Source organism: Myotis myotis, unplaced genomic scaffold (assembly GCF_014108235.1).
Source record: "Myotis myotis isolate mMyoMyo1 unplaced genomic scaffold, mMyoMyo1.p scaffold_m19_p_1, whole genome shotgun sequence".
Classification (NCBI taxonomy): domain Eukaryota; kingdom Metazoa; phylum Chordata; class Mammalia; order Chiroptera; family Vespertilionidae; genus Myotis; species Myotis myotis.
In genome coordinates this window covers 122,578,647-122,605,023 of record NW_023416313.1, presented here as the reverse complement: position 1 = coordinate 122,605,023, position 26,377 = coordinate 122,578,647, and positions in this window count along the sequence as shown.

Genomic DNA, 26,377 nt, shown 5'->3' with positions numbered 1-26,377 from the left:
ATAATGTAGGTCTTGTGAGCTTTTTTTCAATGATGAATAGATAGGGTGAGGAACAGAAAATTCTCTGGCAGGGCTATGTGATTGATGAATGATGAATTCATCACATTCTTACATTTGACAACTTTTCTTAAAGGAGTGGAAATCAGTTTCCAGGGTATGATGATGCCTACAGTTTCCAAAATTTTTAAGTTTCCTAGTCCTGAGCTCATTTAAAAACTACTGAAGTTCAGAGAAATGTATATAATTTGGAGAAAAATACGTATTTCTTTTCTCTGGGTAACTCATCTTTTCATGGCAAAAGCCACAAAATTGCATTGTTTCACCTACTTCTAATTTGGTATAAAGGCGAGAAACAATATGCCTAGGTATCTATAAGAATACTTTGAGATGAAAGGGAATCCGGTGAATTACTGTCATGATTAAAGGTAGGGCACCTGAGCAACCTGGGCAAACCACATCAAAGGCTTCATTAGACCAGCAGGTACAGTGCCACGTGTCTGACTACAGTGGTGCTCTGAAGTTAATATGCTTTCATTTGATTAAAGTTCTGACTCCTAACAAAATAACAATATGGAGATAGAAGTGCTGTTTCTCTGTTTTCTTCTTTGGATACCTCTCTTCTTTGTGAAGCTTCCGATACCAGAAAACAAAATTTTCTTTGTTGTTGTCACTATTGCTGCTAATGGCCAACTTGTTAACTATGTGCTCAGCACTGCGCTAAATCCTTCAGACACATTATTACATTTAATCATCACACTAAGAATATGACATGAGTTTTACAGACAAGGAAGGTATTGAATGTCCCAAAGCAAGGAAGGAGCACGGCCAAGGGCCCCAGGCAAGAGTGTGGAATTATAGAGACCTACTCAGCTAGACTGCCCCCACTCCTTTTCAACTTTCTACTATCTACTTAGTGGAGGAGAAAATCCCAGAACACACTGGCCAATAAGTTCATTCAGGTCAATGTCCTCAAAGGCCCCCTCAGCAACAAAATGGAAAAGATATGTTAACCTGAGAAATCGCAGCTGCTATAATTTAGAGCACAAGCTAAGGGAATAGCAGTATATGTAGAATCACTATGTTGTACACCTGGAACTAATATAATATTGTATGTGAAATATATTTAAATATTCAATTTTCAAAAGCTATGAGTAAAAATGGCATTCACTTCTCTGTTCCTGAACCTCCAAATTTCTGTAAAATAGTATAATTGAGCCCAAGTGCTGCCCCACCTCCCTAAAGCATTCATAATCCGTATACTATTACCCTAGGGTTACAACAATCAGTCTTACACTCCAGAAGGGAAGGGGAAGCAGTAAATGCAGAAAGCTTGCATCCCCACAGTGCAAGAACCCTTTTCAAGAACACCTGTGTTTCCATGGGCAGACATGGAAGCTGTAAGTAATTGCCCATAAAGTAGGCATTCAGGCTGTGAGCCCTGCTAACACTTCTGTCTAATATGTGTACACACATAGGATGCATGAAACTATTCTACTGAGAGGAAGCTGCTCCATCAGCCATACAAGTACAGCCCAGCAACTCTTCCCTGAGCAGGGTTAACAAAAATGCCCCCCATTTTGACAAGAGAATGTGTTAGGGACTGGCCCTTTACTATACTTACCTAGACTTAAGAACAGAACATCCACCAGGTCTCCACCAACAGTTGTGTAGTCTAAATTGTGATGAGCACATTGACGTGACATTGCTGCTGGAATAAGCATGTGCACCACAGCGAACCACTGCCTACAACACTCTTTCTAAGTAGTAACTAAAATCAATGGTTTTGCAATGAAACATGCACTGTTTGTAGCCCATGTACACAATAACTTTTTATGGCATTCCCTAGAGTTGGTCTAGAGCAGTGGTTGGCAAACTGCGGCTTGCGAGCCACATGCGGCTCTTTGGCCCCTTGAGTGTGGCCACAAAGTTTCAATCGCACTGTATGTGTGCGCCCGCATGTGGTATTTTGTAGAAGAGCCACACTCAAGGGGCCGCAGTTTGCCCACCAATGGTCTAGAGTCAATTGTCCACATTTTCATGTGTTGTTGGGTGTTTTTGTGTGTGTGTGTGTGTGTGTATGTGTATGTGCTTTATTTCTAGAGCTGGAGCAAGATTAAGTAACTTTTCTCTAATACAAAATTAAATCAGCAGGTATCAAAACACCCAAGATCTTTCCTCTGACTCAGATTTTTCATGGTAGAAAGACAGAAAGGTCTACAAAAAGCACCGAGGAATGTAAAGATGCTGACATCTCTGAAATTTGGACCTTTTCATTTTTTATTGCTAACTTCCTGAAGTAATTAGGGTACTGATTTCTAAGCTAATGCCTTCTAATGGTCACTTAATTTTGGACAAACTGCAGAGTAGAATGCTTTTGAAACTAGAATTAATTGTTTAAAAGACGTTATTTGGATTAGTCTGGTAAATGTAGAGAGGAAAAAAGACCTTTTACTGAGACATTAAAAATAATGAAGTTCCCTCCAGTCCTAGAGCTAATACAACATGTGAGTCTCTCTCTTTTGTGAAAGTAATTGGCCCAGAGAATGAAGTAACAGCAGAGACCTTCCCATCTGTTTATGGGAGTTTGATGATGTATCCTATCATCATATCAGAGATTTAGAAAGGGAAAACCCAGAGCCAGAATGTGCCATGCTGCAATTATTTTTCTCTCTCATTTCAAAAACACCCATCTGAACATGCTGTGCTCAGTCTCCAGAAAGCTAATATAAAGCACAAAGTGGAATACGTTTCAGTCCTCTAAAACTATAGTCTGTTGAGAGGCAAAGGTGTATAGATAGCAAAGAACACTGAGGCAAATTCTGTGATAGAAATGTAGAAAAGATTAACAGGATCAATCGAGGAATTTTTGAGTGGGAAAAAGCTGGGAAGGCTTTCAAATCTTGAAGTGTGTGCAGGCCCCAATGGTTAGACAAGGAAAGGAAGAGAATAGCAGGCACAGGGAGCCACTGGAGCACAAAGGTGTAAAGTAGAAAAGAAGTAATGTCCTTGGATATAAGATTAAATGGTGGGCATATTGGGGAAAATTCTGAATGCTACATAAAATGTCCAGACATTGATGTATAAACTCATGAACCATTAATGTGTATTATTTTTTTTAAGTAGGAAACTACATTAATCAAAATTGTGAGTTCAAATTGAGTTTCCTTTCTCCTCATAAGAAAGATAAGACAGCTTTGATTGAAGTTTCATGAGAAAAAAGAAAGAAGAACATGGGACAAAAGAAAAGCTGGGTTTGGAGGATCAATGACATATTTCCACTTTGCAATATGGTTAGGCAGTGGTCAGCAAACTCATTAGTCAACAGAGCCAAATATCAACAGTACAACGATTGAAATTTCTTTTGAGAGCCAAATTTTTTAAACTTAGACTATATAGGTAGGTACATTGTTATTAACTTAATTACTTAGTACTCCTAAAGCTTAGGAAGAGCCACACTCAAGGGGCCAAAGAGCCACGTGTGGCTCGCGAGCCACAGTTTGCCGACTATGGGGTTAGGGCAAACCTGCTTGTTGTCTTTATCTACTTTGTCATTTCCTGTTTATTGTCAAGTGTTGACATTCTCTTCTCTTTAACTTCATTATAATATAGTATTTAAATATTACTTCATAATTTTACCCCCAGACTGGAATTTTATCCTGCCCAAATTTTCACTTGCCTGCTTGGTATAAGAAGACAGATATGCTATTAATCTTCAAACTCAACTTAGCCAAATTGAGTTTATCTTCCACAAGACCATGATTTTCTTCTGTATTCTTCTAATCACTTAACATCCATCCTCAAATCATCCAGACTGGAACTACAAAAGTTAATTCAGACTATGCTTTTTCTCAATCCATCAACAAACAATACATTGTCAAATCCAATGACAAAACCTCTTTTAATATCTATCCATCCAGCCCCTTCGTGTCATCCTCTGTCATGGGCCTATGAAAAGTCCCTAATTGGTTTCCTTGTCTTGATTCTCTTCCCTCTCTAATCTATCTCCCACTATGCAGCTTAAGATTGAGTCTTACGCACTTTCTCACAAATCATTGCTGTTCTTTTCTCATTATCTACACAATGGAGTCAGCCACTAGAGTGTGATATATAGAGTCTTGAGTGATATGGCCAAAACCTCCAACCAATCTCTCCATTCTTTGTAGATCACCCATTCTCCAGATGCACTATTCAATATATTGGCTCCGACTGCATCTTTTTCTCTAGGTTTGCCTATTGAAATTCTATTTATTTTTCAAGTCTGAGCTCACATATTACCTCTTCCAGAAAACCTTTGTGCCCTAGCCTGTGGGGCGTCGCTATAGGGTTAAGTCTCAGACTGACCTGTTGGCAAAGTCACAAACAAGTCCCAGCTTAGAGGGCACAGTCCTCTTAGCATAATGAGGCTTGACCTTATAAAACTCCCTAGATCTTATCTGGGAAGCTAATGGGCTGAGGGAGGTGTAGGAAGTGGCCAAAACAAGTGAAACTCACAAGAACAGTGTAAATATGATAAAAACAAGTGAAACTCACAAGAACAGTGTAACTATGGTAACCACTACCTTGTTTACCTCTGACTATAAAATAAAGACTCAGTTTGCCTCTGGATCTCTCTCTGTGGCCTCAGCCAGGCACAGGAAGATCCACAGAGACTAAAGAGAGCTATGCTGAACATCTGAACGCTGTCTCCGTGTAAATCATTCTTCGCTGACTCCGTCCACACCTTTGGGAACCCCTGGCCCTGCTAGGGCTAGACCCCGGCACTAGCCTATTTGGCTCAGTGGATAGAATGTCAGCCCTTGGACTGAAGGGTCCCGAGTTTGATTCTGGTCAAGGGCACATGTGGGCTGCAACCAAGTGATGTGTCTTTCTCACGTTGATATTTCTTTCTCTGCCCAGCCAGCATTGCTCAGTGGTTGAACATCAACTTATGAACCAAAAGGTCACAGTTCAATTTCCAGTCAGGGCACGTGCCTGGGTTGCAGGCTCAGTCCCCCATGAGGAGTGTGCAGGTGGCAGCTGATCAATGATTCTCTCTCATCATTGGTGTTTCTATCTCTCTCTCCCTCTACCTTCCTCTCTAAAATCAATTATATATATATATATTTTAAACCTTTGTGATTTTATTATCTCCACTGAATAAACACTACTTCCTCTTTGTGCCCATTCAGTTCCTGGAGTGCCTTATTTCTGTCTGTCATTTACTATTCTCTATGCGTTTTCTCTGCTCAATTAAAAGTTCCTTGAGTACAAAGTTATGTTGCATTCATCAATATATTTCCTGCTCTCAATATACCATCAATATATGTTCTGCAAGTAATGGGCTCTAAGAGAATGGATGCATATATTACTTATTCTTAAATTTGTTCCCACATATTAAAAACTTCTGGGGATGTAAGTTTCCTGGCCAGTGATCAAATCATCCTATCAAAAAATGGGAATTGTACCCTTACTAGTGTGTTAAGTGATTCGGGCTTTAAGTTTCCAATGGTTAATCAAATATGTATTGGCTCCTATTTTCATTAGTAATTTATTCATTTACTAATTAAAAATATTTATTAAACATTTTCATCCCCTCCAAAATGTTCTAAGTGTTACAGATATGGTGATGGGTAAGATTGGACTGGTTTGTTTTCATTCTAATGGGAAATTATTTTTTTTAAAAAAGTAATAAAACCGAAGTTAGAAAGAAATGCATGGCAGGACAAAAGATAAAATAGGGCAATGGGATAGTTACTTGGGTGGTCAAAGAAAACCTCTTTGTAGAGATGACATTTGAGCTGATAGGTCATTGCATCATTCTGTAAAGCCAGGTACTTGTGGGTAATAGGGGTACATGATAGAACTCAAAATGCCAAGAAACGTAGTTTTTGTCTATAAATGGGTTCTTGGGTCAGAAGCAATGCTGTGCATTAGGCAATGATGACAATTTTTTCCCCCAAGATGAAAAGCCTGCCACCAGATTACTACTGTCTGGAGAGATATATAATATATATTAGGGTTTTAAGACTGTCCACTGATGCTAGCTAGGCTCTAAGGGATGGCAGTATCCAGATAAACTTTACTATAAAAAAAGTCCATGTTGTTGAAGTTGTGTTCTGCCTCATCCCTGATACCATGTCACTTTGCTTATAACCACATGGAGGAGTCTAATATAGTTGGGCAATGATGCCCACAAGGATGCTCATCTGGACAACCTAATAATTGAGACATGTCTCTGTCATGAAATAATCCTTTTGGTAAGCATTTGTATGAGAACCAAATACCCACATGCTGCCCTCCAAACCACATTGTCATTAGTCTTCTAATAGTATTCCTTCCAAGTATCCAACTATTAACCACTAAGCATAAGTAGGTAAGAGTTGTCTCTCAGGCTTTCTCTCCATTCTACTCAGTTATTTGTGCTGAAAAGATGTTCTTTTTCCACTTCCTACAGGAACCACCTGTGATAAATGCTGCTTTAGTAACACTACAGTCCATTTCCACCACACTCACACTTAGAGCCTTCTGTAAATCAAGATTAAAATTATTCCTCTGTTGCCATCTTTTCATAGGTACCTCCTATGAAGTCATGAGGTAGACTAAAGAGGGAACAGTGAGGTGGTAGTCATTACACTAGGAATGTAAGCCACATGCTTATATAATTGACCTGTGATTCCACCTCCTGCTTGGTCCCTGTCTCATATTTTCTATTTTTATATAACAAATATATACTAGCATACTTGATTTCATGGCAATGGGGATCTGATAACACTCCTTGATGGGCAATGCGGATCACATGGTCTTTTGGTGTCTATGATCAAACGTTCAATATATACCAAAGCCCAGTATAACAAAAGCTTTTTTTTTCCTAAAGAAAAATAAATATTTGTATAAAAAGACATGGTTTTGTTCCTAAATTCTAGTGATTTCCCATTGGGTATTGTCAGTGTTTCATGTGGTGTTCCTTTTACAAAACACCTGAAGTGCCAAAATTTTGCTGAACCTGAGGCTAAATAATTAAACTGCTTGTCCTCCAGCTTGTGTTGACCAGAGATCACTCTCTTTTTTTTTTTTTCAGTACAGTGGAACCTCAGTTCTCAAATTTAATTCGTTCTGGAAGACTGTTCAAGAAGCAATTTGTTCAAAAACTAAATCATTTTTTCCCATTAGAAATAATGTAAATTGAAGTAATCCATGCCAGACCCCCAAATGATTCCCTGTTTTAGCCTTTCTTATATACTGTACATGTCTAATATACTGTTTAATCTATAAATAAACACTCCTTTCCTTAAATTTATCAAACCACTCCCTACTAGCCTTAAATGAATTTTTCACATATCACTGCCTCCAAAATGCTATACCCTGCTAACTGCTTTTCCTTTATCCAATCAACAACAGTTTTGCCATCTATTCAACTGCCGGTGATTGTCATTTTGTGAGCACTTTCACACACTTATAAAGACTAGACATGTATTATGGTCACAGAGCTGGATTCACTCTAGGGACATAAGCAGGTAATAAAGAGAGAAAGATCAAGAATGATGTTTTCATAAATTTTAAATTAATTTTTGTACATAGGGACAAAGACATAAATATAAGACCCAAAACAATAAGTTACACAGAAGAAATGATAGGTACCAAAAGTATGAACCTTGGTCATAAAGAAAATTTTATGACATTAACCCCCAAGGCAAGGGAAGTAAGGACAAAAATAAATGAATGGGACTATATCAAACTAAAAAGCTTCTGCACAGAAAAAAAAACAAACAAAAAAAAAACAACCTGACAACAAAACAAAGAGGCAGCCAACTAGATGGGAGATGCTATATTCAAACAGTAGCTCCAACAAACGTTTAATTTACAAAATATATAAAGAACTCATAAAACTCAACACCAAACAAACAAACAAACAAATCAAAAAGTGGGCAAGGACCTGAAAATACACCTCTCCCAAGAAAAAATATGAACAGCCAATAGATATATGAAAAGATGTTCAACCTCACTAGCAATTAGGGAAATGCAAAACAAAACTATAATGAGATAGCACCTCACACCTGTTCAAGTGGCTATTATAAACAAGACAAGCCATAGCAAGTGTTGGAGAGATTGTAGGAAAAAGGGAACCCTCATCCACTGCTGGCAGAAATGCAGACCGGTACAACCACTATGGAAAACAGTCTGGTGAATCCTCAAAAAATTAAGACTAGAGCTACCATACAACCCAGTAATACCTCTCCTGGGTATATACCCAAAAACCTCAAAATCATGTATTCACAAAGATATATACAGCCCTAAGTTCATTGTTGCATCATTCACAGTGGCCAAGACATGGAAACAACCAAAGTGTCCTGCAAGAGAGGACTGGATAAAGATATGGTACATATATACAGAATAGAATACTACTCAGCCATAAGAAAGGATGAAATAGCGCCATTTGCAACAACATGTATGGACCTTGAGAATATTATGCTAAATGAAATAAGTCAGTCAGAAAAAGTTAAGAACCATATGATTTCACTCATATGTGGGATATAAAACTGAAACTCATGAACACAATCAGCAATGTGGTGGTTGCCAAGAAGGAAGGGGGTAGGGGATGAAGGGGCTCCTAATATATGGTGGTGGGAGAAGATTTTACTTTGGGTGGTGCAATATAGAGATCTTGTAACATAGAAACCCACATCTTAAATCTATATGACCAGATGTCACCCCAATAAATTTAATTTAAAAAAGAATTATGTCTGGATATTTGGCTTGGTGCCAGAAACTAAGGCAGAGAAAGTTTGTACATTACTGGGAAGTGAAAAGGGTATTCTGATTCTGTTTTGGTGCTTCTGGTCAAGTTGTGACACTCAATAGACACATGTACACAACAGAATGTGGTCTGTGCCAAAGTAGTGACTGAGGTAATCACAGGTACGAGAGAGGAGTTCATGCTAGATGTGTTAGTATGGGCTTCACCAAAGGGCTGGAATCGGGAGGAAGAGCAGGACTTCACCTGAGAAGGAATGGGAGAAGGTACCTGGCACCAAGAGTAATGATTCATGCATGGGCACTGTATCCAGTTGTGCATTGAATGCCACCAAGGGGTGAATATGGGAAAATTCCATGCACAATGTTGGGATGGCAAATAAACCAGTGTAACCAAAGAAAGATGTAGAGTTAAGGAAGTTTAGTGGAGTTAAGATCTTAAATGAAGCCACGATTCAGCCATTACAGTGTTCATTTTAGGCACATTTAAAAAATCTTAACTCCACCAAATCCAATCGGCATGGGAAATGTTTGTAAGCATTCTAAGTTTCCCAAATCCCTTGTTAACTAATCCTATCTAATAAAAGAGAAACATGGTAATTAGCCGTACATCCGCTACCCTTCCCATTGGCTAATAAGGGTGATATGCAAATTAACTGCCAGCCAAGATGGCGGCCGGCAGCCAGGCAGCTTGAAGGGAACATGAGGCTTGCTTGCTTCAGTGACGGAGGACTCCAACGTCCCCCACCTGCCGCTGCCAGCCTCTGAGCTTGCAGTTTGAAACATTTTTACAAATATAGAAGCTAAACAAAACCCAAGAAACCTGCTTTCAGCCAGCCGGGATCTCAGAGCTGGAGTTTATACAGTGTTTCGATTATAGAACACAAACAAACCAGATACCTGCTTTCAGCAGCAAAGGCCTCAGAGCTGGAGCCAGAGCTAAAGGTGGCCCCGAATTTAAAAAAAAAAAAAGAAAAAATGGAGCAGTTGGGAGCTTCAGTCACCCGCCAGCCTGAAATCAGCCCTCAGCCCCTCACCCAGACTGGCCAGGCACCCCAGTGGGGACCCCCACCCTGAAGGGTGTGTGACCAGATGGAAACAGCCATCATCCCCTCACCCAGGCTGGCCAGGCACCCCAGTGGGGATCCCCACCCTGATCCAGGACACACTTCAGGGCAAACCAGCCAGCCCCCACCCATGCACCAGGCCTCTATCCTATATAGTAAAAGGGTAATATGCCTCCCAGCACCGGGATCAGCGTGACAGGGGGCAGCGCCCAAATTCCCTGATCGCCCTGCGGCTCTGTGTGTGACAGGGGGCGGGGCCACAACCTCCCTATCTGCCCTGCTCTGTTCGTGACAGGGGAAGGCGCCCCAACCCCCTGATCAGCCCTGTTCTGTGCCTGATAGGGGGGAGCTCCCCAACCCCCTGATCTCCCTGCGGCTCTGTGTGTGACAGGGTGCGGCACCCCAACCCCCTGATCGGCCCTGCTCTGTGCATGACGGGGGGAGCTCCCCAACCTCCTGATTTACCCTGCTCTGTGCCTGACAGGGTATGGAACCCCAACCCCCCTGATGGGCCCTGCTCTGTGCGTGACAGGGGGTGGCGCCGCAACCTCCCCATTGACCCTGCCTTGAGTGTGACAGGGGGCGGTGCCCCAGCCCCCCAATCAGCCCTACCCTGAGCGTGACTGAGGGTGGCATCGCATCCTCCCAATCCGCCCTGCTCTATGCATGACAGGGGGCGGCGCCCCAACTCCCCAATCGGCCCTGCTCTGAGCCCGACCAGGGGCTGCACCTAGGGATTGGGCCTGCCCTCTGCCACCCGGGAGCAGGCCTAAGCCAGCAGGTCTTTATCTCCCGAGGGGTCCCAGACTGCGAGAGGGCACAGGCCGAGCTGAGGGACCCCCCTCTCCCCCCTGAGTGCACAAATTTTTGTGCACCGGGCCTCTAGTCATCAAATGTTAGCTCATCCAAGCTCCAGTAGCAGAGGAGCCATAAACATTTTTTATGAGAAGCTTTCCTCTCATCTGCTAAGGTGAGACAGATGAATCCTCTGGCCTTTATTCCGAGAAAGCACTCTTAACTGCTGAGACTAGACTAGGTTTCATCAATAAATGAGCTGTTAAAATTGATTTCTCCTCATTGAAAGACACTTCATTCACAAATATACTCTGCCACATGGAGCCCATTTGAGTCCACAATCTGGGCTGTTCCAAATGAACTCTTTCATTACAAGCATGCTTTTCAGTACTCTTATTGGTGTTGTCACTGTGCAAAATCCTATTTTTCCACATGTTCACAGTACCTCAAACTTGAATGTCAGTCAGGGTTTCGGGGCTTTTTCATTCTTAGAAATAATACTTTTGTATATAGGAGGCATTTTATTCCTGTCACACATCCCAGTGAACTATTTGGCAAGGATAAATATTAGTTAAGGAAAGATAACTTGAGATTACCTTTTTTATGTCTTGTAATAACATTATTTTACATAGCATATGGGCAAGATAACATTGGCTCTATTACTGCCATTTTCAAGGGAAAAATGCCTCTATTGGAATAATATTGATCATATTTTTGGAAATTGAGGAAATGTATAAAATATTGCTTTTAAAAAATATATGGGCTGTAGACTAATGTCTTCCTTGTGTGACAGACAATCGATAACAATTAATTAAGAAGCTATCACAGGTTTGGAAGACCTGTGGTATGTGAAATGCTTTGTGGACAACATGTCATACCCCATTTTTCTGTCTGCATATTTTGTCTCTCTCTGCGTTTTGATGAGTTCACAAGTATAACAATGCACAAATTCAATGGTGAGCACATTTAAAAAGATATCTGGGATCAATTTATTATGAAATACATAGTATTATGGATACTGTGTGGAAACTTTCTGACAATAGAATTTAAATTACTGAGTCAAGATTGTTAGTACTGTTTCATTAGAGCAAGGTTCTGGACTCGGCAAGCTCTTGGGAAAATCCTGACCCATGCTGACTCATTGTTCTCAGCATTCCCAGGTGGACATTCCCTCTGCTCTGACTCCAAACACAAATAGTGCTCTCTATTTGCGGCTAATTCCATATGTTTCTTGTGACATCTGCTAGTATTTTTATTTAAAATAAGAAGATTGTTTTAATTTTCAACATATCTGTCCTCATTTTAGGATGTAAGCCATTTGCTGTGCCTTTTCCTTGAAAATTGTTATTGCTTTGGGATTCATGTGCAACATTTTGTAATGCCTTTTCTGCAGAAATCTTATTTGAAAATGGCAAGGGTGGACAGCTGTAACTCAAGCCCCGGGGTAGAAATAAGACAATGCAAGGCCCTCTTATTCTTCACTTTTTGCTTTTTTCCCAAACTGCAGTAAAGAAGAGAGGACAGCTTTTGTTCCTTAGAAACTAAGAAGAAGAAATAATGATTATCCTTTACAGATAATGAGTGGTCAGCAATTACGTTAAAATGGGACAAACATTCAAAAGGCCCAAACTATTCTATTGGCACAGCTGCACAATGACAACCATATGCTCTGGCCTGAGGGGTTAACTATTACATTGAAACTGATTAGAGCAGTTTACCTTAATGGAAAACAACTCCATTTGAACTGATCAGTACTGGCCATTGATAAACATCAATTGTTTAAGACCTTGCTTTGAATACATACCTCCATTTATTTTCAGAACAATATCCAGGTTAAAAGAAATGATTATCCAGTCAGACCTAAATTTGCACACTAACTTTAAACAAGTCTAATAATAGCATGAGGGTCTAGGCAGCTGAAAAAAAATTAGGAAAAACCAGGAGACTGTCCAGGAATGACTCCAGTTTTGTAATACCATGTTGAAAGGGAGACACTAGTGGTCCCAATGGATGTGAGAGATTAACAGAAAATCTGGGTAGCTTTTCAAAATCTGCATGCCAGCCCCCATACCTGTCCTCTTCAATTCTGATATGGCTCCATATGATCATGATAGTGTGTGCATGTGAGTATATGCATGCATGCACACACATGTGGACATGCCAGTCCTTCTCCCATTGTTTTTATATTTTTTCTCCTGAATTACAAAATACATGTGTGGACCTAAATAAAGAGCTGCTTCTTTTCTCGTGGATTTATTAGTTGATCCATCCATTCATTCAATGATATTTATTAAGACATTGTTTTAGGTGTTGGGATATAGTGGTAACCAAGACATATAAAGGCACTAAATAAATGAAGGATACATAGGGGTGGGAAAAGTAGGTTTACAGTTGTTTGTATGGAAAAAGACATGCAGGTTATGAGCATTAACATACACACTGTTTCTCTCATACTCAGAACTGTAAACCTACTTTTGCCAACCCTCTGTATATGTAGACTTGTTTTGAACTTAAACTAAGATATAAAGAAGAGAGATAATCCTTAAATAATCTATATAATGGGGAATTGGTAAATATGATGATAATATGGATTGTGAATAATATCTTATGCTGGTATAATCTTCTAAAGTTTACAAGGTTTCAATTGTTTTGAACTATTATCATAATCTATGCCATCTGCCTACATTATATGCATCAGTTTATAATGATTTGCATGATTAATTATCTAACATATGCATAGATACATATAAGATATGTATACACACATATAGGTACATATACACATTGTCCCAAGTAGATCCTGGGAAACATCTGGGTTGTTTATCTAAGGCATCCCTTGAGATAAACTTTAACCTTGCAGGTGTTGGGACATTCAAGTAGTTGCTAGCGAAGAGGCTACTCTACGCAAGCAGGACCAAGGGCAGGACTAGGACCGAAAAGACCAGAAGCTTTAATTTCAGTTTTAAGCATACGCAAAATGATTCAATTAACTGCTGGAGGAATTACACCACATGAAACATATGCAATTGTAAATCACACAGTACTTTATTACTCACAAAAGTTCCTGATGCTGCAGGTACAGGCTTCATGGGATCCCGGTGGTGCTATCCTCTGGGGTCCGGCAGCTGGGCTGGTCCGGTCCAGACGCAGGGGCCGGCGTTCCTCACCCGAGAGCTTGGTCGCATCTCGATTGGGAGGTACTAGCCATTCTTCTGTCCTCTGGCATGGAAAGAAGCATGGAGTGGCATCGTTTGCTGGACTGACAAAAGGATGTGCCTTTGCAGTGGTCTTGACAGGCGAGCACTGTTGGATGGTCAGGACCCATTTTTAAAGCCTGTTTCATACCCGCAGCAGTTTTGGTGGTTATCAATGAATTACATCAATGCACACATGTTAATCTCAAACAGGGTGAGGGGCTACATGTGGTTATCTAGGGAGCCTACATCATTCACACATATGGTTATCTTAGCAAGTCACTCTAAGTCAGTAATCAATGTTCAAATCTTTATCTATGGCAGCGGTTCTCAACCTTTAGGTCGCCAACCTGTGGGTCGCGACCCCTTTGGGGGTTGAACGACCCTTTCACAGCGGTCGCCTAAGACCATCGGAAAATACATATATAATTACATATTGTTTTTGTGATTAATCACTATGCTTTAATTATGTTCAATTTGTAACAATGAAAATACACCCTGCATATCAGATATTTGCATTACAATTCATAACAGTAGCAAAATTACAGTTATGAAGTAGCAACGAAAATAATTTTATGGTTGGGGGTCACCACAACATGAGGAACTGTATTAAAGGGTCATGGCATTAGGAAGGTTGAGAACCACTGATCTATGGGATACACATGCTTCAGGGCAGTGGGGAATGTGTCCTTAATATCACACTTTAAGTTTCAGGAAAGTTAATTCAAACATTTTAAAACCTTTTTAACATTTTTAAACTTTTTAAATATTTCTATATTTTACTACAACACACATATAAGATAATTAGTCATGCAAGTCTGCAAGTCATTTTCATTTCTTCATCTTTCACAGTGGCAATCAATGTGCTCAAGTCAAAGTAAGTACTAAAATATTGGATTTCATTTATATAGGTCTTAATAGTTTTTAAATACTTTTATTATTTCATTTTATTCCTCTATCTTGTTTATTAATTTTCATGACTAGAAAGAAGAGATTCAGAGAGGATACATTATTCATTTACTCAAGATTATATGATTAGTTAGAAGCAAAGTCCCACATCTTTTGCTTTCTTTTTTTTTGTCTAATTTTTTTTTCATTGTACCATGTGGCTTCTCATATGCTGTGTGTGTGTGTGTGTGTGTGTGTGTGTGTGTGTGATTTCTCAAGCATATGACATGTCAAATATATATCAAAAATCTATTTTTATATTGGGAGAAATAAACTCATTTTGTGGAATTGGTAATGAAGATGGAAGATTAGATTGCTTGATATACATATCAATCTCCTTATGTTTGAGTAACCAAGATGGACTGAGAATTATGTCAGCAGAGGCAAAGATGTGACTGTACCACAGCTGTGATTCAGAAGGCATGATGCCCTGAAGGCAACCTTAGTATAAGTCATGGGTATCCAGAGTCAAAATGAAGAGAAAGTTCTATCATCAAAGAATGCATGTCAGGATGTGGCAGCAAACTAAGGACAATGGAAGATGATAGCAGAACCGAAGTGAAGAAGTCACCCAGCCTGCATCCCAGACCTGCTCTTTATGCCTTCTCCCTGCTTTTGTGAAAACAAAATGCCAATATTATTCTAGAACTTTCTTCTTAATTCACACTGGAAGCTCCTTAAGGCTTGACATAAAGTATGTTAGTATGTCTACAGAACATGTAGTCTGTGTCCAATTAACAAACAACCGATGTAAAAGCAGTTAAAACTACCAAGCTACCAACCTTGAACTCACTATGGGGGACAGAGCACAAACTGGTTATGTTTCTGCAACTTCTGAACACCACATGGCTCCAGCTCAACTCAGCCTGACTTGTTGGCAAATACACACATAGGAAATCACTCAGGGATTATTGTTTTGATTTTCTAAAATTTGACAGCAAGCATCAAACAGCAGCAATGTCAGCCATGGGACATAACTTTTATGCCAATTTCAGTGATGCCCTATAAATATGCTTCTTAAATCCATAAGGTCACTGAGACCTTTTCCTTCAATATGCAAGCTTAGATGTACAAATTAAAATTCTATTTCCTCTTTGCCCTCCATTTATAAAAGGCAATTAAAGTAGAGTAATGTACTCTATGATGCTGGCATTAGGTTTCATTTGCCTCAATGGGCTATGCCAAAATATCCCTTTTACTTATTAAAGCCATTTGTGATTGCCACCAACTTTAAGCTAAATGGCTTCCCAAGGCCAAGTTTGTTCATTCATCCACTTGTTTAAAGGAACAAAAACCAGTAGAGGGGCCACTGATTTATTAACCTGTGGCAGTTCCTTACATTAAGTATCTTTGTCTACATGTTAAAACAAAATATATGGTAAGCCTCTGGAGAATACACAAAGCTGTGTTAGAAGATGCAGGGACACCAATCTATAGTTTCTGTTTAGGGTACCCAGAATTTGACTACCTATGGCCACGCACCCTCAGGAGTCACTGGAAAGCATCAAGCTGAGCTGTCTTGGAAGCAATAGGAGCCCACTTCCCACCCTCCTTTGGCTGCTTGTCATTGCAAGGACACAGGAGAGAACAGCTGTAAAATGAAGTAGGCCCAAGAGAGAAGGCTCATGGCTATACCTTGTGGGAGGCAAGAAAACCTATACAGATTTCTGCTCTTTGTCTGCCTTTTCACATACATTATCTCATTTATTTCCCACAACTGTGTGAAGGAGATATCATTGTCCCATTTTGCAGATGAAGAAACTAAGGCTCCAAAAGTACCATGTCCAAAGTCATAAAGCTAGTAAGCAATAAATCCAGGCTTTAAATCTAAGTTTAGCCTACTCCAGAATCTCTTTCTACTCACAGTTGTCATGTAAACTCAGTAAGAACTCTGAGTCATAGAAAAGCACACAGATATGTAGCCAGAGCAGCACACCCACACTAAAATAGCAGCTATAAACAAAATGAGAATACATGGATAGAAAAGTGGAGAAATACACATGGTCTCCCAATGTTATCTTGGATCATTAGAGAAAGACATTTTTTTGTATATTTTCATTTAAAATGGCAGGTTTTGTGGACAACAATCAAAAACATGATTTTAAAGGTGGAAGTGGGGAAAGACAGTTAACCAGAATCCTTACTTTATGGTGATTTCCTGAATGCTTACCTGAAGTCAAATCCATGTGATTACCCCAGTAGAAACTGCCCAGTTTCTGACAACACCCAAAATGTGTCTGATAATGATTTGTTTAAAGTATTTGTCTATTAAAATCCCCCCGAAATATTAATTATATATAAAATCTATGAGATTATGTCTTCAGAACTTATCTTTAAATATTTAATGCTTAGCATGTATCTTTGTGTTTATTAAGTATTAGGTTTTGGGGAGGAATATTAGCCAAGTGAATCTTACCATCCAAGAGCTGGCACTGTGCTAGCTGCCTTGGCTAATCAGCTTCTACTGAAAGCTCCTCAGTTAAGTAGGACATGCTTAACATTCTAGCCCAGAAAAGAAACATGTATTATTAAAATGTATACTATAGAAAATATAACAAGAAGGTGACTGAGATCTGGCTGTATAAAGAACTCATGATGCTAGGGTATCTTCTCAGCTCACAATGATTCTTCTTTCTCAGACAAAAGAGTCTGACGCCTACAATTTTCTGCAGAGAAAGCAGACAAATCCCTATGATATGTCCTGTCCTCTTGGCTATAAGAACTCCATGCAGGATTAGGCAGGTAGGTGATCAAAGCTCAACTGGGTCAAACCGATTCTCCTCTATGGGAAAACTGAAGTTTCAATCAAGTCTCTTATCGGGTAGGAGTCCTTACAGCTGAATAATATTAGTGGTGATACTCTAGTAAGAAAGTTTATGTTGCTTTGTCACTAAAGTCACTAGAGCTACCCACTTCCTTCCATTTGAAGTTTTATTTACTCAACTCACTAGAAGTCTATGACACATCCCACTATCCTGTCAATGAATTCCTTCCTTTGCTTGAGCTACCCAGAGATGGTTTCCATTATTTGCAAAAGAAACTGAAATAATTTGAAAGTGCAGATGGATGGTTTTAAGAATTGTTGTAGCCAGACCTAAGTGAGTTGAAACTAGAAAGAAAATTAATATTCAAAGTTAGGCATAGGAGGGAATATTTTTGAAGTATAATAGAGTAAGAAAAGTAACCCAAAGTGAAGGATCAGACCAAGTGACTGTAAAACATAGCATAGAGCCAACTGGAATGAGGAGCAGAGCTCCCTGGCCAGGACAAACATGGAGTCCATGCCAACAGTCAAGAGAAAGTAACAGTGATAGAGGGGGCTGGTCAGATATTTAGGTTAAATATAAGGTTCTCTTCTTCTTTTTCCTCTCTCTTTCTCTCTCTCTCTCTCTCTGTCTGGGGTTTTATAAGGTAACTAGAGGCCCGATTCACAAAATTCATGCAAGGGGCTTGGCCCTTGCAGCTGCAGCGGCTTGCCTCAGCCCTCACAGCCTTGGCTTGGTCCAGAAGGTTTTCCAGAACGACATCTGGTCTAATTAGCATATTACTTTTATTATTATAGATATTCTGCTTCTACAGGTTGAGACTGCAGTAACTTGGTGCTTTGTCTTGGTGCCTCAGAACATTGTCGAGTTTTGAAGACATTTAAGGAGGAAAATCTTTTTTTTTAATATATTTTATTGATTTTTTACAGAGAGGAAGGGAAAGGGATAGAGAGTTAGAAACATTGATGAGAGAGAAACATCGGTCAGCTGCCTCCTGCACACTCCCCACTGGGGATGTGCCCGCAACCAAGGTACATGCCCTTGACCGGAATTGAACCTGGGACCCTTGAGTCCACAGGCCGATGCTCTACCCACTGAGCCAAACAGGTTAGGGCAAGGAGGAAAATCTTGAATAGAACCTTAAATTGGGTAGACTTTGAGGGATGTATGGCTTTGGTGGCTGTCACTGGGCAGCTGAACCCCACCCATAACATGGGATTGTTTGGTGCTCTCACAGGCCTTCCATGCCATGGCCTTGAATCTTCAGGTCCTCAGGTCATGGTCAAATCCAACACCTCCCTAGGTAAGAGAAGTTTCCATGAGCCACACACCAGCAACTGGGTGAAATAACCAGATTTTGAGTTTTCTTTTGAAAGATTCAGACAAAGCATTCTGTTTGCCCCAAGAGATGGTGGGTCAGTATCTCAGTGTCAGGATGAGGGGTGTGGCATATAGGGAACAGAAACTGTGACTTTGCAGCCTGTCAGGAATCTAATTTTTTTAGTTCGCCCTCTACTGCTGCAGCTTCAGCTCAGCTCTCAGTGCTGTCAGCTGACAAGAGCATAAAGACTTTATCAATTTTACTTATTACACCTCATGAAAGCAAAGTAAGAAAAATTTAGTACTGAGGCCCAATTTTCAGGCATCAAGTTGGTGTATATCACAAGCCCAAGAAATGACACGAAATATAGTGTATGGTTCTTTTGCCATATCTGTTCCTATCGTGTTTATTATTCAATAAAGTTTTTCAATGTGTCCTTTGAACTCTTCTAGTAAACTGTTTTAAACTAAGGAGTTGGAGGATAGAAGGTAATTTTATGATTGAAAGCTGAATGTGTTTGACCAGTTGAATCTTATGCAATAAAATATTGTGGCTGATACACAATATGCTCACCACATTAAAAGCGCTTAAAGAAATGGCTAATGAATATTTTTAAAATGATGAGCAACTACTTTCCTTTCAGTGAGTTTCTATAAATATAATTTTTGCCAAGACTAAAATTTTGTTCTATAAATTTAAGTGCTAAGTAAACCTAAACACCAGTCCAGGCTTTGCTCTGACGCAAAGGAATCTGATTACAAAACTTTGCTTTGCACAACTCTTTACCTTTTCTTATCATTAGAGTCAGAAGTGGAGCATTGAAATATCCCCAGCAAGTCCAACCCTTGGTATCTGTAACCTGGCAGGAAGCTCTGAAGACCCCCTGAGAAAGGGGTTAGATAAGTTCAATGAAATTCCCAGTGTACTGTGGGATTTTATCCCAACTCAAACCTTCTATTTTAAAAAGATTCATTTATTCCTAGTCTCAAGTTTCACACTGGGCTTTTCCATTGACCACAGAAATGAAACAATAATATTTCCCTAAGCTTCTGAAAAAATATTAGGCAACTGAAGCAGAATCATGAATAATAATAGCTGTTAAACAACCAGTTCATCTAAATAACACATCTTCCTCCCCATCAGCTTTATAAAGGTATTCCAAGGCAATTGGAGACTGTCTTTTAATATTATTGCTTTGAGAATCAAAATGTATCTGAGTCCCTCTTGGAAGGTTAATTAAAATGGACATACTGTAGAAGAAGAGACAAGATTAGATTTCTTTCATATAGATGCTTGTCATGGCAATGTTTTCTATATTAAAATTATAACATCTTGCTTTATTATGTTTTGTTGATTTCAGAGAGAAAGGGAGAGGGAGAGAGAGATAGAAACAATGATGAGATAATCCTTGATCAGCTGCTTCCTGCACACTCCCTATTGGGGATCAAGCCCTCAGCCCAGGCATGTGCCCTTGACCGAAATGGAACCTGGGACTCTTCAGTCTGCAGGCTGACGCTCTATCCACTGAGCCAAACCAGCTAGGTCTATATATAAATATAATTGATTTCAAAGAGGAAGGAAAAGGGAGAGAGAGATAGAAACACCAATGATGAGAGAGAATCATTGATTGGCTGCTTCCTGCACGCCCCGCACTAGGGATTGAGCCTACAACCCCAGCATATGCACTGACCGGGCACTGAACCGTGAACTCCTAGTTCATAGGTCAATGCTCAACCACTGAGCCATGCCAGCCAGGCTAGGGCTATTTTTAAAATGATAAATAAATAGATAAATAAATAAATGAAGCAGACTTTTAGTGAAAAAAAAAAAAAAAAAGCATAACAACTCCATTCCTTATCACTAAAATAAGGAGTGGTAGACTCAAAATATCTTACCTGTTTCTGGTGGGAGAAAAACAGCACTGAATAGAAAAGACAAATGTGGAATTAAACAGGATCATTATTAATAATCAATACAGAAAAACTACTTTCTGAAGACCAATGTTTGGCAAATCATTGTGAAGTTATACAAAATAACTGCTTCTAATAACTTACTTGATGAGTGAAAGCTAAGAATATGGGGACATTAATTATAAAATAAATAACACATAATAAGTTCCTTGTGAAAATAGATTGATTCTTTCGTTTGGGATAATTGGAAAGGCTTATAGAGGAAAATAAACTAGGTCTTCAAATTTTAATATTATGTGCAAAGTCAGAGAGAAATGGAGAGTACACTCAAGAAAACCTCAAAGCCCATTAACTAGAGAGCAAATAGACCATATGGATTCAACTATTCACTCAATGAATATTTACATAAATGCCAGCTTCCTGCCAGTATTGAGCTACGCATACAAAAATGAGGACAGTTCTAAGCCTCAAGTTTCTCACAGTCTTATGGTAAGAAACACACATTCACAGAAAAATTACAAAATAATGTAGAAATGCCAGTACAACAGAGGCACAGCTAGGGCACTACTTGAGCACAGAAGAGGAGAAGAGTACCATAAATAAGATTATTTTAGGCAGAGGAACCACACTGCAAAGTAATTCCATTTCCTGGAACAACAGGTGGATTTGGAGAAATAAGACAGTTCCAATCACAAAGGGCTCTGTATGTCATGATAAGGACATCAAACTTTACCTCATAGGCTTTGATAAAACAGAGAAATCTTTTGGAAAAGAAAGGGGCTGGATCACACCTCACCTTACAGAGATGGCACTCTCAGCAGAATAGGAGGATGTATAGGTGGGCAGCCTTCCTCAAGGCAGGGAATCTAGTTGGGAGACTCTGAGAACAGCATGTCTGTATGAGGGTGTTGATGCTGGGGTTGGAGAAGAGATGACACAGTTGTAGTCAGGGTGGGGCTCATTCAGGAAACTGAAGGAGAGATTGCTGATGACAGCTACTATCAATATTGTAGGGCTGCCTAGAGCAATAGGGGTTTTAAATATTATTCTGAAGAATGGGACTCACTAAAGAGTTTTGAGCAGGTGAGGCAGCATAATCAAAGAGGTATTTGGGGAAATTTTGAGTGATAGTTTTCAGGTGTATTGTTGATATTTTGCTCTGATCAGTCACAGGTGAAACAATATGAAATCATTGTTCCCCAAAATAATTATGAGTTTTATTGAATAAGCTGCTTAATTATATCAGAAATTAATAACCAATAAATAAATAAAATCTCAATGATAAAATGTCAACTATTGCTTATGTCCACCATACCATCTAAAAATATCTAGGTATATAATGAAAGATCCATTATATTGGAACCTCCTCACACCTTATGTCCAGCCCTTAGGTATAGCCTGCTCATAATACTTCCAGAACTCTATTAAGACCAATGATTAGGGCCATATGAAAATACATTTTTATGTGATTCCTTCCTTTTCCTTATTTGCATATATATATCTGTTAGAAAGATGAATAAAGAATGATTCTTGTACTTTAGAAATAACTTCTTAGGAGAAACACCCACCACACAGGTCATCCTTTCTCTAAGCGAGTGGCTGGCCATTGCATGAGCCTGTTCAGCTGGAGCCATGGGGCAGCTCTGGTGGGGCCACTGAATGGTACAGGAGCTCCAGCAACCTCATCCTCTCTCTCCACTCAAGGCTTTACAGTTTTTGAGATTCTCAAAAGCCTAGATAATGGCCTGCCTCACAGGTGACAGTACCCTAGTGGGTGCAAATTGACCTGACACTATCAAAATCCCAAAGTCCCATGGCCCTTGAAGTCTGATTAGGTGGTTGATTGCAAGACTAACATCAAACGATAGAACATAAAATAAATGTCTCAAATAGTGTTTGAAATTGATTTTAGGGTCAGAGCAACCTGCACTTCTGACCCTGACTTTCAACCTCCTCACATCTTGCTTTCCATCTCTGCTGTTATTGTAATTGTGCACACTCTAAGCAGAGAAGACAGCCCCACTTCACATGTGCCCAGCGAATACTACAGTGGGATGGTTGCCAGGCAACAGCAGCCAGAACAATTTGTTTGGGGAGCATTTTGAGAATGATTACACTTGCAAGGTTGGGGTGGGCTAGTCTCATCAGGATTTTTTTTCTTCCTGTGGTACCTATTCTTGGATGTTGTAAATATTCATCTGAATTTTGCATATATGAGGGGAAAACGTTATTGAAATGAGTTTGGGAGGGTAATGAGGGAGGATGCATCACTACACTCCTTTATGTTTTGCAGTCTGCTGCAGAAGGGGAAGAGTGATTTTGTGACTGTTATTGACGTAGATGACAATGCTATGCTGGCTTGTTTCCATTACTTAGAACAATGGGAGCAGAAAAAGACACAGTTCAACAAAGGCATTTAGTAATTTGTTGGCAAATGGTGAGGACACAAAAGCCCCAGCTTTTTTCTTCTCAAATGTGGCTACAGTTATTCTCTTGGCCTCCTCTATCCCCAACTCAGACAAGAAAGCTTCACATTGAAATATAGCACTTGGCTAAACCCATGAGAGCTGAGTTTGAAAGGTAATGGAAAGAAATATTTCCTTTCAAAAGAATATGGCAGCCATTAAGGATTTTCAGCACACCAATTTGAAATGAGTCAGAGTTGAGTAGGAAGCACAAATACTTAAGAAATCATTGGTGTCGCCCTGACCGGTTTGGCTCAGTGGATGGAGCGTCGGCCTGCGGACTCAGGGGTCCCGGGATCGATTCGGTCAAGGGCATGTACCTTGGTTGCAGGCACATCCCCAGTAGGGAGTGTGCAGGAGGCAGCTGATCGATGTTTCTCTCTCATCGATGTTTCTAGCTCTCTATCCATCTTCCTCTCCCTTCCTCTCTGTAAAGAATCAATAAAATATATTAAAAGAAAAAAAAAAGAAATCATTGGTGTCAATATTACCTACATCCCTGGAATATTTTTAAAATATATTTTTATTGATTTCAAGGATAGGAAGGGAGAGGGAGAGAGGAATAGAAACATCAATGATGAGAGAGAATCATTGATTGGCTGCCTCCTGCACCCTCCCGAATGGGGATCCAGTCACAACCCCATGTGCCTTGACTGGGAATCAAACCGTGACCTCCTGGTTCATAGGTCTATGCTCAACCACTGAGCAACACCAGCAAGGCACACACCCCTGAAATATTAATATGTACTCTTATGCACCCCACGCCTGAAGAAGTGTTTATTTCACAATTCACAACTTGTAAAAAGACCTTTTGTGAAATTTTTCTTAGGGACTTAGGGAGCCAGCATTAAAATTGTGATTCATTAAATGCTTTCCTATATGCTTTAAATATTCTTAAGGTCAATTTTTCTTCAGTCAACACACATTCTCTGTGTCTTAGTGACCACCTCTCTGCCACACTGAATAGAACATTTTTTTGAGGCTTCTGTATCCTCTGGAGCCTCTGAACCAGTAATTCTGGACCACAGTGCAGAATTTGAGGCTGTATCACCAGCCAGACACAACAGTTGATTGTAGGGTACAGTCAGTGTGCATTCTATCTCTTCACCCTCGGGGAGATGTCTGTGGATATAAAATGTGCTTCTGGGCCATCTAACAATATGAGTCCAACGCTGTTGGGCTTCTAATCCAATTGTACCCGAGTAGGTATCCCACCTAAAGGATTCCCACCTTTGGTCCATAATCCTAGGTCCACAGGCTAATTTTGCAGGTTCTCTTACACAGGAGGTATACTTTGGCAAAGAATCCAGTAAAACTATACCTGGCTCCTTGTTTTACCCAGGAACATGACCTAATTTTTCAGTTTCATATTGGGGTGAAACAACTTAAATATACAGAATTAAAATTCGGATAAAAGGGTAGACACCAAGGAAGGCAGAGATGTACATGAGAATTCGAAGGTAAACTTATTTTTTACTTTTCATTGTTGGAACTGGTGCTGGGTTAGAACAATAGGTTGCTCAAAAGTTTCAGCCTGCTCATACCCTTCAGGATGGACCTTCCATATTTCTGTCAAACAGCCTTCTCTTTTATTGAGGACTTGTTAAGTGCAAAACACTTCTCATAGGTCTTGCATAGGCTATTGAGAACATAAAATGCAGATTCTTCCATCAAGATTGCTACACAGGACTTCTCTTGGTTTATGGGAAAGAAAGCTAGCCTCCGTTAATTGGGCCTACACTCAAGCAAACAACATGCCAGACTCGGTGATGAGAAAAGTCACTTCAACTCAGAGAGAATATCTGACTCCACTGCTTTTATTTTCCTTTGAAAAATGTCCTATGTTTTCTGATTCCAAGTTTACATCTAGGAATAGCCCTTTTCTTTTGCTACACCTCTAGGCAAAGAACATATGTCACAAATGCCATGGCCATATTTAGACATTGTCTGTTGTTCAGCTTCACTGAGCCCGCTGCCACATTACCTTTTACATGGCAATTACTCATGAAATCTGAACACTCCTGCAAATTAGTGTTGGGTTGCTTTCATTGCCCAATTAACTGTCCACCTGCTATCATAAGATTCAAGTTAGTCATAGTTAACCTATTCCCCTTCAGCTTTTCAGAAGAAGAAAAGTACCCAACTTCTTTAGGCAGATAATAATGAAACAAAGACAGCAATAAATAAGAAACTGAGAGTCTATTCAAAGGAGAGCTAGATAAGGAAGAAAAAAATTCCATGATATAAACATTAGGCAGGTGGATGGGTCTGGATAGACCAGATGGCCTCCTTCTGTCTTGAATTGTACTGTGAGATTATATTTTTCAAAAATCCCTTCAAAGACCAAGTTGAGTTCTAAACAGTAAATTATGCCAAAGAAAATGCTTATGATACTTTAGCTGTGTCCATTATATCAATTTTGTATTTCTGGGGATATGTTTTCAAGACTGAACTGATACTTATACAGTAAATGAGGTGGCAGAGTAAGGAGAAATGGACATGTATTTTCCAAACTCATAGCAGAGGAAAATGTTCGTGCTTCACTGCAGCCTTTGCAGACAACCACTGTGAGGTGAATCTTGTATACTGAGCTGACCGACAGACACGATATGCACCAAATAATGAAAAACAGTGTCATTTCTGGAAAACATTAGAGAATATTTTTCTCCCCCTCAGGAAGGCAGAGCATATGATTTCCATTCTCACATTATGACAGAAATGCTCCATTCACTGTACTTAAAGGACTGTTGCCTGAAATTCCAGGACAGCATGCATGATGGGGAGCTACAAACATGCTTCTTCAAGCCAGTTTAATTGACACCTTGGCTGACAATATAACACAGTTTTAACAGAAACTCTGCACTGAAATAGTTTCTCCTCACATTTTAATTCCTGCCAACAAGTTGAGATACAAGAAATCCATTGCCTTTTAGAGCAGCTAGCTTAGTGTATTTCTTTGAAAATCAACTCTTGTTTGGTGACACCACACCAGCTTAGGAACAACAACGGGGTAACTCTAATTGTGACCCTATTTCTCTGTTTCTACTCTCCTCAAACCACCCACAACTGCAGTATACCCTGTCATCTCAAACCTCATGCTCCCTGCCAGAGGACTCCAAGGTTATTTTCTGGGTGTTGGAGACATCTGGGGTACTATGTGGCACCTGTCATTTCTTTTAACC